The following is a 12,461-nucleotide window of genomic DNA, read 5'->3' on the forward strand; positions in this document are numbered from 1 at the left end:
CATGCACCCTGCCACCCAAGCAGGACCCTAGAGATAAGATGCTACCTACTTCATGAGATAGCCTTGTGGGTCCTGAGCTGGTGAGATGTGTGCAGGAGTCAGACCATCTGGTCCATGCACAGGGGCACAGACCATGCACAGGGGGCACGTGGAATATTAGATGTCATCTCAGGATTTCTAATGCTGTGACTATGGCGCCATGAGCACGTCAACCCTTATAAAAGAAAGCATTGAATTGGGAACGACAGTTTCAGAGGTTTAGTCTGTTACTGTCATGGTGGGAAGCCTGGTGGTATGCAGACAGACATGATGCTGGAGGAGGAGAGTTCTATATCTTTGATCCTCACACAGCAGAAGGGACTGAGAGCCACACCGGGCATAGCTTGAACATATGAGAGTGCAAAACCCACCCCAAGGTGATACGTTTGCTCTAACAAGGCCATACCTCCTAATAGTACCACTCCCTGAGGGACAAGAAAGCAAACACACGGTCTATGGAAGTGATTCCTTTTCGGATCACCACAGATGTGGCCTGCTCTCACATGATGTTCTGGGGTGGTGACAGTGGCGTATTGTTGATGAAGGTACAGCTCCACTGCTGTCTGCCTTGCTCCCCCTATTTGAGCACCCCTGAGGCAGACTTTGAAATATACTGAAGAAACCCCATGGCTCTCTGGGGAAGGCACCTTTACCATCTCCTGATAGCTTCCCAGACAGATGTGAGCCTGTTGCTGTTTTCTCTGGCTTCTCTGTAGCTTTTGGACACCATTGTACAATCTCTCATCCCCTTTTCTCTCTATGGGAGTCTCTGAGAAGGAACAGGAGAGGAGGAACAAATAGAGTTTAAGAGCTAGGGCTTGGTAGCACATGTCACCTGGAATTCTATAATAGAGAGACACTCAGATCTTTGTGAATTTGAGGGTAGCCTGGTCTACATAGAGAGTTCCAGACCGGTCAGAGCTACACAGCAAGACCCTGTCTCAAAAGGACATCATCATCATCACCACCATCACCACCACCATCATCATCCACACCACCACCACCATCATCATCACCATCATCATCACCACCACCACCATCATCATTACCACCATCATCATCATCATCACCACCACCACCATCAGCAGCAGCACCACCACCAGCAAACAAAAAGTGGAGGTAGGTGTCTTTGTCACAGAAGTCTGTAAGGGAGAGGTTCCCTGGGCTACAGCTCCCAGGGTGCTGCCTGGCTGAAGCAGGTGTGGCAGTGGCACAGGCCTGGGTAGGACAGCACAAGCCTGGCTTCTACTCCAAGGTTTCGCTGCAGACCCAGAATCCCCTCCCGAGATCCCGGAGGCTGATGTGGGTACTTCGTCTGATATAGGAGCCCATTTCTACGGGATAAGGTGTCCGTCCCCAAAGAAGGGGGCTGTGAAGTAGGGAAGGAGTGTGAAGAGTGCTGGGGTGGGGGTGAGTGCTGAGGCAGACAGACAGGCTAACCAATGTCGCATCTCTGTGTGGCTCACAAGGGGCTTTACGTTAGGGTGGGGGATGGGCCGGGATCAGAGGTAGCAGGGGACACAGTGAGGGGCTCCCTGTGTGCATGGAGTCAGGCTGATGCTTAATTGGTCTGCATGTCCTTTTTCCATATACGTCTATGGAAAGTGTGTGTGTGTGTGTGTTTGTGTGTGTGTGTGTGTGTGTGTGTGTGTGTGTGTGTGTGTGTGTGTGTGTGTAGGCAAGGCGTCCCAGGAAAAAAGCAGACAGCCCTTGGCTTTGTCAAACTGTGCCAGGCATTGGTGGCCTTGGGATGCAGGAGGAGAATAGAAAATGTTGGGTCCAGTGGCTATGCTGTGGCTGTGGCTGTGGCTCTGAGGACTAAGGAAATCTAAGGAGTGGCTGTATGGAACTGGGAGGGAGACAGGCTGTTCATGGAGGCCCGGCTGTGCTGAAACATACTTCCAGGCCACAAACCAAGGCCCAGTCCGAGGACACAGCCAATGACAATTCTTCTGCATGTTAGTGACATCCTCAATTATCACAGAATGTCTTTGGTTGATGAAATCAACCAATCAATCAATCAATTAATTAATTAAAAAATTTTTTTTGAGATGGGACTTCTCAGTGTAACCAGTTCTGGCTGTCCTGAGCTCACTCTGTAGACCAGACTGGCCTCAAACTTTCAGATCTGCCTGCCTCTGCCTCCTGAGTGGTGGGATTAAAGGCTCAAGCCACTACACCCAGCTTTAAATTTAATTTTTTTTGACAGACAGGATCCAATATAATTTTATTATTCAACCCAGCGGGAATCAGGTCTTTAGGAGACCCTAGGATTTATTCTGTTACATAAAAATTAAAATATGGATTATAAAACAGCAGCGGATCCATTTCCAATGTGATGTGAAAAACTTTGCGCTCAGATACGAGTCATAAAAAAATGTATATAAATTAGCAAAGCCATTTAAAGTTGCTTGACATTGTCCGAGGGCCACATTGTGAGGGGATATTTATTAGAGCGAATGTGCCATATCTGAATAAGAACAGGAAATCCACAGCACCCAAGCTACAGTTGCCCCTAGCAAGGCTCCCTGACAGCTCCTGATCATACGAAGTGTCATTCATAAGGTGCGAGCCTCCAACGAGGTTCACCCCCACTCGCAGCTCTGTTGTAGCTGTTAAAAGTCCCCGCAGGAGTGAGGTGTCAGCTACTGTGAAGATCTGGAGAGAGAAATACCCCTTGTCCACACCTGCTGAGAACCAGGCACAAGGTGGGGTGTGACAGTGGGGGTGAGGGTGAGGGTGAGGGTGGTGGTGGTGGTGGTGGTGGGGTGGTCAGGGACTCCTGAAACTCTCGACTGGATGCTTGAAGCACATCCAGAAACAGTGTTGGGCATATCAGGGATGGGTTGAAGGTTTGGTGAGTAGCACCATCCTAGAGGGGGCAGAGGAATGTGGTGGCTGGTCAGAAGCCCTGCTCAAAGACACAGGTACATGGGGGCGGGAGGGGGGAAGCATGGGCAGAGGCGAAGGGTCTGGAGTGAAGGACAGCAGCTGGTGGCATGCTTTCTAATACCAGCCTCCTGGGACATGCAGGAAGTCCTTGATGAGAAAAGTGCATCAGAGAGGGAAAATGTCTCTGATACCCATGGTACTAAGCCTCCTAGGCTGGGACTGGGATGCTTCAACATTTCTTTTTACAGTAGGTGGCTAAGGGGTCAGGGGATACTGGCATTCAATTGTTCCTGCTATCCTCTCCAGTGGCTTCCTTCTTCTGCCTGGCACTCTCAATGGCTTTGAATCAGGGAACTGTCACTCAAACCGTGCTCACTGGCAAAGTGGCCACTTGAGCTTAGGGGCTGTGGGTGTCAGGAGCGTGGTGAGGACCTATTAACTTGGCCGTGGTAACCATGGTCATGTTTTCCACAATTACACTTTCCGATTTCGCCTTTCTCTGCCCTTGGCAGTGATGAGTCACGGAACTCAGGCGTCTTCCTAGTACTGAGGGGCCATGCACCTTGCATTTGCTGTTGCCAGTCCTACATTGCCCAGCCATTTGGCTCTTCCAGTAAGTAAACCACATCCCCAAACTGAGACGCAGACCCAGCATCCTGGATGGTCTGTCTCCCTCTTCCTTTTATCCTGTTCCTCTTTTCCTTTGTACAACCCTCCTCTCCCCCCTCCCCTTTTGTAGTTCTAGGGCTTGGCCCTAGCTCCTCATCTATGCTAGGCAAGTGGTCTATGACCACACCCACCATTATTACTACTGAAGTCTACTGAACCCACTCTGAGGCAGACCGAGAGCTTCACACTCACCTGTGAATTGCTACGTGTGCAAGCTTCTTGGATCCCGGGCTGTGTTGGCTTGCTCGGCACCCACATCCACACCCATCCCCCCCATCCCTCTACTTCACCCAGCTTCCTTTCCACATGTTTGCCTCAAATCAGACATCAGTGAACATGGAGTGCATCCAACCAGGAGGAAAGCTGTCCCCGTACCCTAGCATCCATCTGGTATTTGTTTTGCAGCCTGTGAAAGCCCCTGTTGCATGGCTGTGCTGTCTGCTGGTCAGGAGCCACGGAGACAGGACACCAGGGCACTCTGCCTGCAGTCAGTGTGGATGCTGTGCTGTCAATGTGACAGGTTCATGGAAGTCTCTTTTGATGTGGGGACCTGCTTTGCTGTAGAACTATCTTAGCTTCATAATTGCAGGACTGAGTTCTCTGTCAAGGTATTAGCAGCTCAATGCCTATTAGATACAAGCAATCAGACACCTGGAAAATAGGCTTGTTTTTGGTTACCCAGCCTCAACTAAACAGCACATGGGGCTGTAGGGAGATGGGTCCCCTGTCATTGTCCTTGCTCCCAAGGCATCCTCAGAGCCTCGGAGATGATGCGGAGGACACATGAGGCTGTTCCCTAGAGAGGCAGGAGAAGGGGTCCTGTGGAGGACGGTTAGGCTCACCAGAGAAGCAGTTGTGCTTCAGTGGAGGGTGGGACTAGGAGCAGAGGAACAGCCGAGAGATGTCACAGGCTTAAAGGAGCTCTAGGGCTGGAAAGTCTGAGACGTAAGGGACGTGAGCAGATCATAATCATTATGGATGGTTTGAGCAGATCTAATTCTGAGACTGAGAGATTAAACATACTCAAAGAAGAAAGAATGCTCAGGCTTTTAATAACAGTTAATAAGGTTGGTATATGTGTTTTATCATCTATCTGTCATCTATCTATCTATCTATCTATCTACATATCTATCTATCTATCTATCTATCTATCTATCTATCTATCTATCTATCTATCTACATATCTATGTATCTGTCATCTATCCATTCACCCACCCATGTATGTATGTATGTATGTATGTATGTATGTATGTATGTATGTATGTATATATGTATGTATCTATCATCTATGTATCTATCTATATCTCTATCTATCCATTCACCTATTCATCTTCCAGCTTTTCATCAAGGAAACAAAATACATAAGCCTTTAAAAAGGAAAAAAAGGTTTAATTAGCTCATGTTTTTGGTTCATGGTTATTTGTCACATTGGCAGCCTAGTATAGCACGTCAGGACAGCAGCCTAGTACAGCATGTCAGGACAGCATGTCAGGACAGCATGTCAGAGGCCCTGACAACAGGAAGCAAAGAGGAAGGAGACAAAGTCCTGACAGCCCCTTTGAGGGCAATGGCCCAGTGACCTAACTTCCTTTAATGGACACTATCTCTTAAAGGTTCCAACATCTTCCAATAGTACTATAGGCTGAGAAAGAAGCTTTGAGCACATGGGTGTGTGTGGAAAATCCCAGCCTCATTTTTTCCTTCCGTCCTTTCTCACAAATATCCAGGGTTTTAATATTCATGTGAAATGGAAGCCATGCCACTTTCACATTGAAAAGTATCAGAAGAAAAATCAGAATCAACCTGTATAGTTTTGGATAAGAGAGGTAGTACAAATGGAAACCATAAACTATGAATTTATAACAATAAAAAGCAGAGTGGGGACAGGGAGATGGGGAAAGAGGGTGGATCAAACAAAACAGTATGTAGGAAAATTCCATGAGGAAACCTAATTTATCCTAAGTAAAGAAAGGATAACAGCAGGAGAACCATTTATACATCAAAATCTACTGAGATATGTACACACACACACACACACACACACACACACACACACACAAAGACAGACACACCCTCAGATATAGACACAAATACATACAGACACAGAGAAAGACAGACATACAGAGAAACACACAAAGACATAGACACATACACATAGACACAGAGAAAGACAGACAGACAGGCACACACATAGACAGACAGACACAAAGACAGACACACCCTCAGATATAGACACAAACACATACAGACACAGAGAAAGACAGACATACAGAGAAACACACACAGACATAGACACATACAAACAGACACAGAGAAAGACAGACAGACAGGCACACACAGAGACATAGACATACACATAGACAGACAGACAGACACAGAGACAGACAGATACACACAGGCATACACACTGAGGCTTTGGCATGGAGGAGGGTGGCCAGGTTGACTGCTGGTCGGAAGAAGGTGTGTGTGTGTGTGTGTGTGAGTGTGTGAGTGTGTGAGTGTGCATGTGTGTATGTGTGTGTGAGTGTGTGTATGTGACAGAGACCCACACATACACAGACCCACAGACACCGAGACAGACACACACAGACATACACACACAGACACAGACAGACACAGAGATAGACAGACATAGACATACACACAGACATAGACAGACAGGCACAGAGACAGATAGACAAACACACAGACATAGACACACACAGATAGAGAGATAGACATGCACACATAGACATAGAGACAGGCAGGCAGGCAGACAGACAGACAGACACACACACAAACAACGGACAAGGAGGAAAACTCACGCCCTCAGCACGGCTCTATGGGGGCACGGTCTACTCGATGGCAATGTGGAGATTGTCTTACCATTGACTTCCACGACTGATGGCTGCATAAAAAAATGGCGAGGTGTTTCCTGTGGAGAATTCCATAAAAACCTCCATGTGGACCCCTCAAATGCAATCAGAAAGCAAGAAAAGTGAAGTAAAAGTAAGTGAGCATTCAACTTAACAAAAAAAATAGCAAAGAAACTCCCAAAGAATAGGAGGAAATAAATTACGATAAAGTGAAACGGAAAAGAAAGAGGCCTGGTCAGGAAAACACACTTCTTTAGAGACAGCAAGAATGAGGTCAGTAGATGGCATGGTGGGTGTTGGTGCGTCACTGAGCTCAACCACAGAGTTCTGTCTTGAACCCACAGGATGGAAGGAGAGAATCTGATCTCTACATGTACACACACACACACACACACACACACACACACACACACACACACACGTACAGCAAGTAAGTACACAATAAAGCAAAAGCAAATCTGGAAGCCCAAACAGAATAATAACCTCAGAGTTTTCTAAACACTGACTTCTAAAAAGGCACCAGGAGACAGGTGGGGCACACACTTGTGGTCCCAGCACTTGGAAGGCAGAGTCAGGGCAGGCGGTGAGGGGCTCAAGACCAGCCAGGGCTACATGAGACCCTGTCTCACCTTCGTGCAGCACAGAGAGTCTCCGGCAGACCCCAAAGGAGACCATTCATAACCTTTGGAAACTGGGAGTGAATGGAGAAGCAGCTACAACTGGAGGCCAAAGCTGACAGGTGAATTCTGAGATCTAAGTACTGGCTGAGGGGTAAGGAACCAGGTCAGAAGGGAATCCGGCCCTCTAATTCAGTCATTTCCTTGGGGCAGCCCTGGGAGATTCTAGCAGCCCCTTGTCTGAGGAGCAGACCCTGGAAGGGGCCCATTGGTTGGAGTGGGTCTACAAAGCAGTTAGGAGATTCTGAATTTCAGATTTACAACCTTCTACTTGCTTAAGCCTTTCCATAAGTGGTATCTTTCAGTCTGTAGGATTTCTTAGAAGGACACCTAGAAGGCAGGCCTGGATACAGCTTTCACTGAGACTTCAGCATGGAAGAGGGTGGCCAGGTTGAATGCTGGGTCTAAAGAAGGTGTGTGTGGGAGTTGGGGATTTAGCTCAGTGGTAGAGCGCTTGCCTAGGAAGCACAAGGCCCTGGGTTCGGTCCCCAGCTCCGAAAAAAGAAGAACCTCCGAAAAAAAAAAAAAAGGTGTGTGTGTGTGCATGTGTATGTATGTGTGCATGTGTGTGCATGTGAGTGCGTGTGCATGTGTGGTATGTATGTGTCTGTGTGTGTGAGTGTGTAAGTGCATGTGCATGTGTGTATATGTGTGTGAGAACGTCTGTGAGTGTGCATGTGTGTATATGTGAGTGTGCATGTGTGCATGTGTGTGTATGTGTCTGAGTGTGTATGTATGTGTGTGTGCATGTGAGTGCGTGTGCATGTGTGGTATGTATGTGTCTGTGTGTGTGTGAGTGTGTAAGTGCATGTGCATGTGTGTATATGTGTGTGAGAACGTCTGTGAGTGTGCGTGTGTGTATATGTGAGTTGTGTGTATATGTGTGTGAGAACGTCTGTGAGTGTGCGTGTGTGTATGTGTGTATGTGAGTGTGCATGTGTGTGTATATGTGTGTGAGTGTGTATGTATGTGACTGTATGTGAGTGTGCATGTGTGTATGTGAGTGTGTGAGTGTGTGTGTGTGTGTGTGTGTGTGTGTTGGGGAGGGGCCAGACACGGGAACAGGATGGTAGCAGCTTCTGTAGCCAGAAACTGAAACATTTCCTGACAACAATGGAGAAGCTGCTGAAGAAGTGTGGACATCCAGTCCTGAAACACAGCAAATCCTTCCTGAGGGCCTGCTGCCTGCCAGGAGCCAGCTTTGAGATCAGCACATCCTGTGACCCACAGGCCCGCACCCTCTGAGGTGGCTGTGCTTCTCTGCTCTTTTGCAGAGGAACTTGGTCGGTTGTGTTCTCACACAGCCATTAGCACTGTGGAGACGGTTAGAACACCGGCCTGCATCTTTAGGCCAAATCCCACAGCCTGGATCAGGCCACACTTCCCTCCCCCACCCCCTCTTGGACTCTGCTGTGCCTAGACAGCTCTTGATTTATGGTACCTGGCTCTTCCTTGCTCCTTGTCACGTAAGCTGGGATGAACTAAATTATGTGATGGGAAACTTCCTGCCACTCCTAAAAGTTATAAAAAGTCAAACCTTTTCTTAGCTCTGGGAGTTTAGTCCTGAGAGACTTCTGAGGTGGATTTGCCTAGGGAGATTGCTTTGAAGAGGCTCCCCTGGCCCAATCCTTGCTATCCCTTCTTTTTTTTTTTGGTTCTTTTTTTCGGAGCTGGGGACCGAACCCAGGGCCTTGCGCTTCCTAGGCAAGCGCTCTACCACTGAGCTAAATCCCCAACCCCCCTTGCTATCCCTTCTTGTGCTGGAGCTGTCTAGTCTAGTCTAGTCTGTCTGTCTGTATGTATGTATGTATGTATGTATGTATGTATGTGTCTGTCTGTCTTGCATGTCTGTCTGTCTCTCATTCTAAGCCACTTTCCAGGCTTCAAAGGGAAGCCCATCCTTCCATTTAGGACACCGTCATGTATAGATCTCCATATATTGTACTGTTTCTATATAATCCCCCCCCCCAACACACACTCTGTGGCCTCTTCCTTCTAATAAACCTCACTGTAGGGAATTGTGTTAGCTTCCTTTGTGGACTGGCTGTGGCTGCCTTGCTTCTTTTATTACGTAGAACAGATTAACCATGAACTTATGACACTGGTGCTTTGAACCAGCCCCTTGTTGATTTGGATGTGAGAGAATCGTAGCTTCTGGATGGATCCAGCCTTATCTTTGCTTCTGTCTGGCTCTTTGTCCTGCAGAGACATTTTCCACATCAGTAAAGAGGTCCTGACCCTAACTAGGATTGTCCTTGAGTCTCTGGGAACTCATTGGGGGTGTACACCTGAATGTTTTCTCTCATCTGGTCTCACATCTGAAAAATGGAGAACCTTAAAGGGGTTCCACCTTTACCACTCATGACCAGCGAGGACATCAAACTATAGCTAATGAGACCCATCCTAGGTCACCTGAGAGCAGGGATAATTAACGCCTATCCCCATTCCTGCTTCTACCACTCTGTCCCCAAATCCTGATCTATTTACGATGATTTTCTTCCTCCTGTTTTGTGGTGGTTTGAATGAGAATGGCCCCAGAGATGTGTATGCTTGCACGACCGATCCCCAGTTAATGGAACTGTTTGGGAAGGATGTGTCCTTGCCAGAGGGGGTGTGTCACTGGGAGTGGACTTTGAGATTTCAAAAGTCCACAACAGGCCCAGTCTCTCTCTCTTTCTCCCACCCCCTCTCCCCTCCCCCTACCCTCTCTCTCTCCCCCTCCTCCCCCCTTCTCCCTTGTGTGGCCATAGCCTTGCCTTCTGTAAGTGTAGCAGGCTCCCAATTAGATGCTTTCTTAAGAGTGGCCTTGTCATGGCCTTCACAGTAACAGAACAATGACTAAGACAGAAGTTGGGACCTGGAGTTAGGTATTGCTGTGACAGGTTTGACTATGCTGTTTATTGGTAAAATATGGAAGACTTTGGGACTTTGGGCTAGAAAAATAGTTGAATGCTTCTAAGCATGAATTAAACAGGCTATCCTAGTAGGAGGTTGGAAGACTTAAAAGAAATTCAGAGTATGGAGGCCGAGCTCAAGAGGTTTCAGAGGGGATGACCATTGGCAAATGTCCTAAAGACTATTCTTGCCATACTTTGGCAAAAAAAAAAAAAAATGTGGCTGCTGCCCTTGTCCAAAAATTTTGCCTGAGGCTAAATTATAGTTTTAGATTAATATCATTGGCAGAGGAGATTTCAAGATAGCCTAGTTATTACTGGTGGTTTGGATGGGAATGGCCCCCATAGACTCATGTGTTTGAATGGTTAGTTCATAGAGAGCAGCACTATTGGGGGTGTGGCTTTGTTGTAGTAGGTGTGGCTTTGTTTGTGTCACTAGGGGGTGGGCTTTGAGTTCTCAGAAGTCCAAAACCAGCTCAGTTTCTTTTCTTTTCTTTTCTTTTCTTTTTTTTTTTATGAATGAGGCAATTTATTAACCCAGCATCCTTTGTTCTAATGCTTCTTGTTGGCAGCTGTCCGGCGATCCTGTCCAGATCTCTCTGTCCCTGAGGTGTTAGCTTGCGGCCCCCATCTTGGTCCTTTTCCACCATTTTCAGCCCCTCCAGGGCTTGGAGGACCCAGCGGGCCACACTCTTAGAGCCTCTGCTGAAGTGGCTGGGCCTGACACCGTTTCTCTGCCGTCCTCCGTAGATCTTGGTCGTGGAACCAACCCCTGCACCACCACGGAGGTACAGGTGCCGTGCTGTGGAAGCAGCTCGTGTAGAACCAGTTCTCATCATATGGGGCAAATTCTTTATGTTTGGCCAGCTTGACTGTGTCCACCCATTCGGGGACTTTCAGCTTCCCAGACTTTTTGAGGAAGGCTGCCAGAGCTCTGACGAACTCCTGCTGGTTAACGTCTTTTACAGTAACTCCAGGCATCGTGCGGCCTCCGCGCTGCCAGCCAGGGGAAAGGGCACCAGCTCAGTTTCTTTTCCTGCTGCCTGATGGTCTGGATGTAGAACTCCCAGTTCCATCTCCAGCACCATGTCTGTCTGCATGCTACTGTGCTTCCCACGTGACAATAGTGGACTAAACCTCTCAAACCTGTAAGCCAGCCCCAATGAAATGTTTCCTTTAGAAGAGTGGCTGTGGTCATGGTGTCTCCTCGCAGCAACAAAAACCTCTAACTATGACACATGGTTATTAGTGATCTAATGACTGATCTTCTGACCTTTCTTATGAATGATCTATACAGTCTTAGGAATGGTCTACAATAAAAACGGTGGGGCAAAAGAAATACAAAGGGGACACTTCGAGGAGAAAACGAACACCGGGACACATAAGGCTGGATACAAATTTACACGCAAAGGGATGAGAGGGTTGAAGAAAAACCTGATGCTAAACGGAGTAAAGGGAGTGGTGACCTCAGAGCTGGACTCCACCCAGCTAATCCTGAGATCCATGAGAGGAAGATCCTGGAGGGGTTTCCTCCATTTAATCACCACCATGTGTTTAAAGATCACATCACGTGTTTAAAGAGAATGTATTCGCATGTCAATCTACCTGCGGGTTTCCTGAAATGTCTCTCGCGCTCTCACGGAGGCTTCTGTTCTTGCTGTGTGTGTGGCTGGGTTTAAATCCTCGTTCATTGAGTTTTTGAAAAGGCCCTGTTTGGTTATTGTGTTTGCCACACTTCTTACTGCTGGGACATAATTCCCGGCAGGAAGGCTGTGGCGGTTTGAATGAGAAATGTCCCCTATAAGTTTGGGTATTTGAACACTTGGTCCCCAGTTGGTGGTGCTATTTGGGGACATGGTGTGGCGTTGCTAGAGAAAGTACATCACTTGGGACACGCTTTGAGCTTATATGGGCTTGCTTCCCCCCACCCCCAAATTCACTCTCTCCACTTTTGCTTGAGGGTGACAGTGTGATTTCTCAGCTCCTTGCTTCTGTTACTGCCTGCTGCTTGCTGCAAGGATTCTCTGCCATCCTGGACTCTCATTCCCCTGGAACTGTAGGCCCCTCAAAACTCCCTCTTCCTCAAGTTACTTTTGGTCATGGCGTTGTATCATAGCAATGGAAAAATAACCAATACAGATGGCTTATTTGGGTTTACAGTTTGTGAAGGGACACGGTCCATCATGGTAGGAAGGCATAGTGATTGGAGCATAGGATGCATGTGGTCACCTTGTGTTCATAGGCAGGAAGCATCAGCAGACCGTAAGACCAGGCTGTAAAAATCCCCAAGGCCTGCTGTCCATGTGGACCACATCTCCTTCTATTTTCTAAATGTTCGGTAACCTTTTAAAACAGCACCGCCTGCTGAAGACCAATCGTTCAAACGCATAAGCCCATGGAGAAAGCTTTGCGTGTAAACCATGATAGCTATTATT

Source organism: Rattus norvegicus, chromosome 14, assembly GCF_036323735.1.
Source record: "Rattus norvegicus strain BN/NHsdMcwi chromosome 14, GRCr8, whole genome shotgun sequence".
NCBI lineage: Eukaryota > Metazoa > Chordata > Mammalia > Rodentia > Muridae > Rattus > Rattus norvegicus.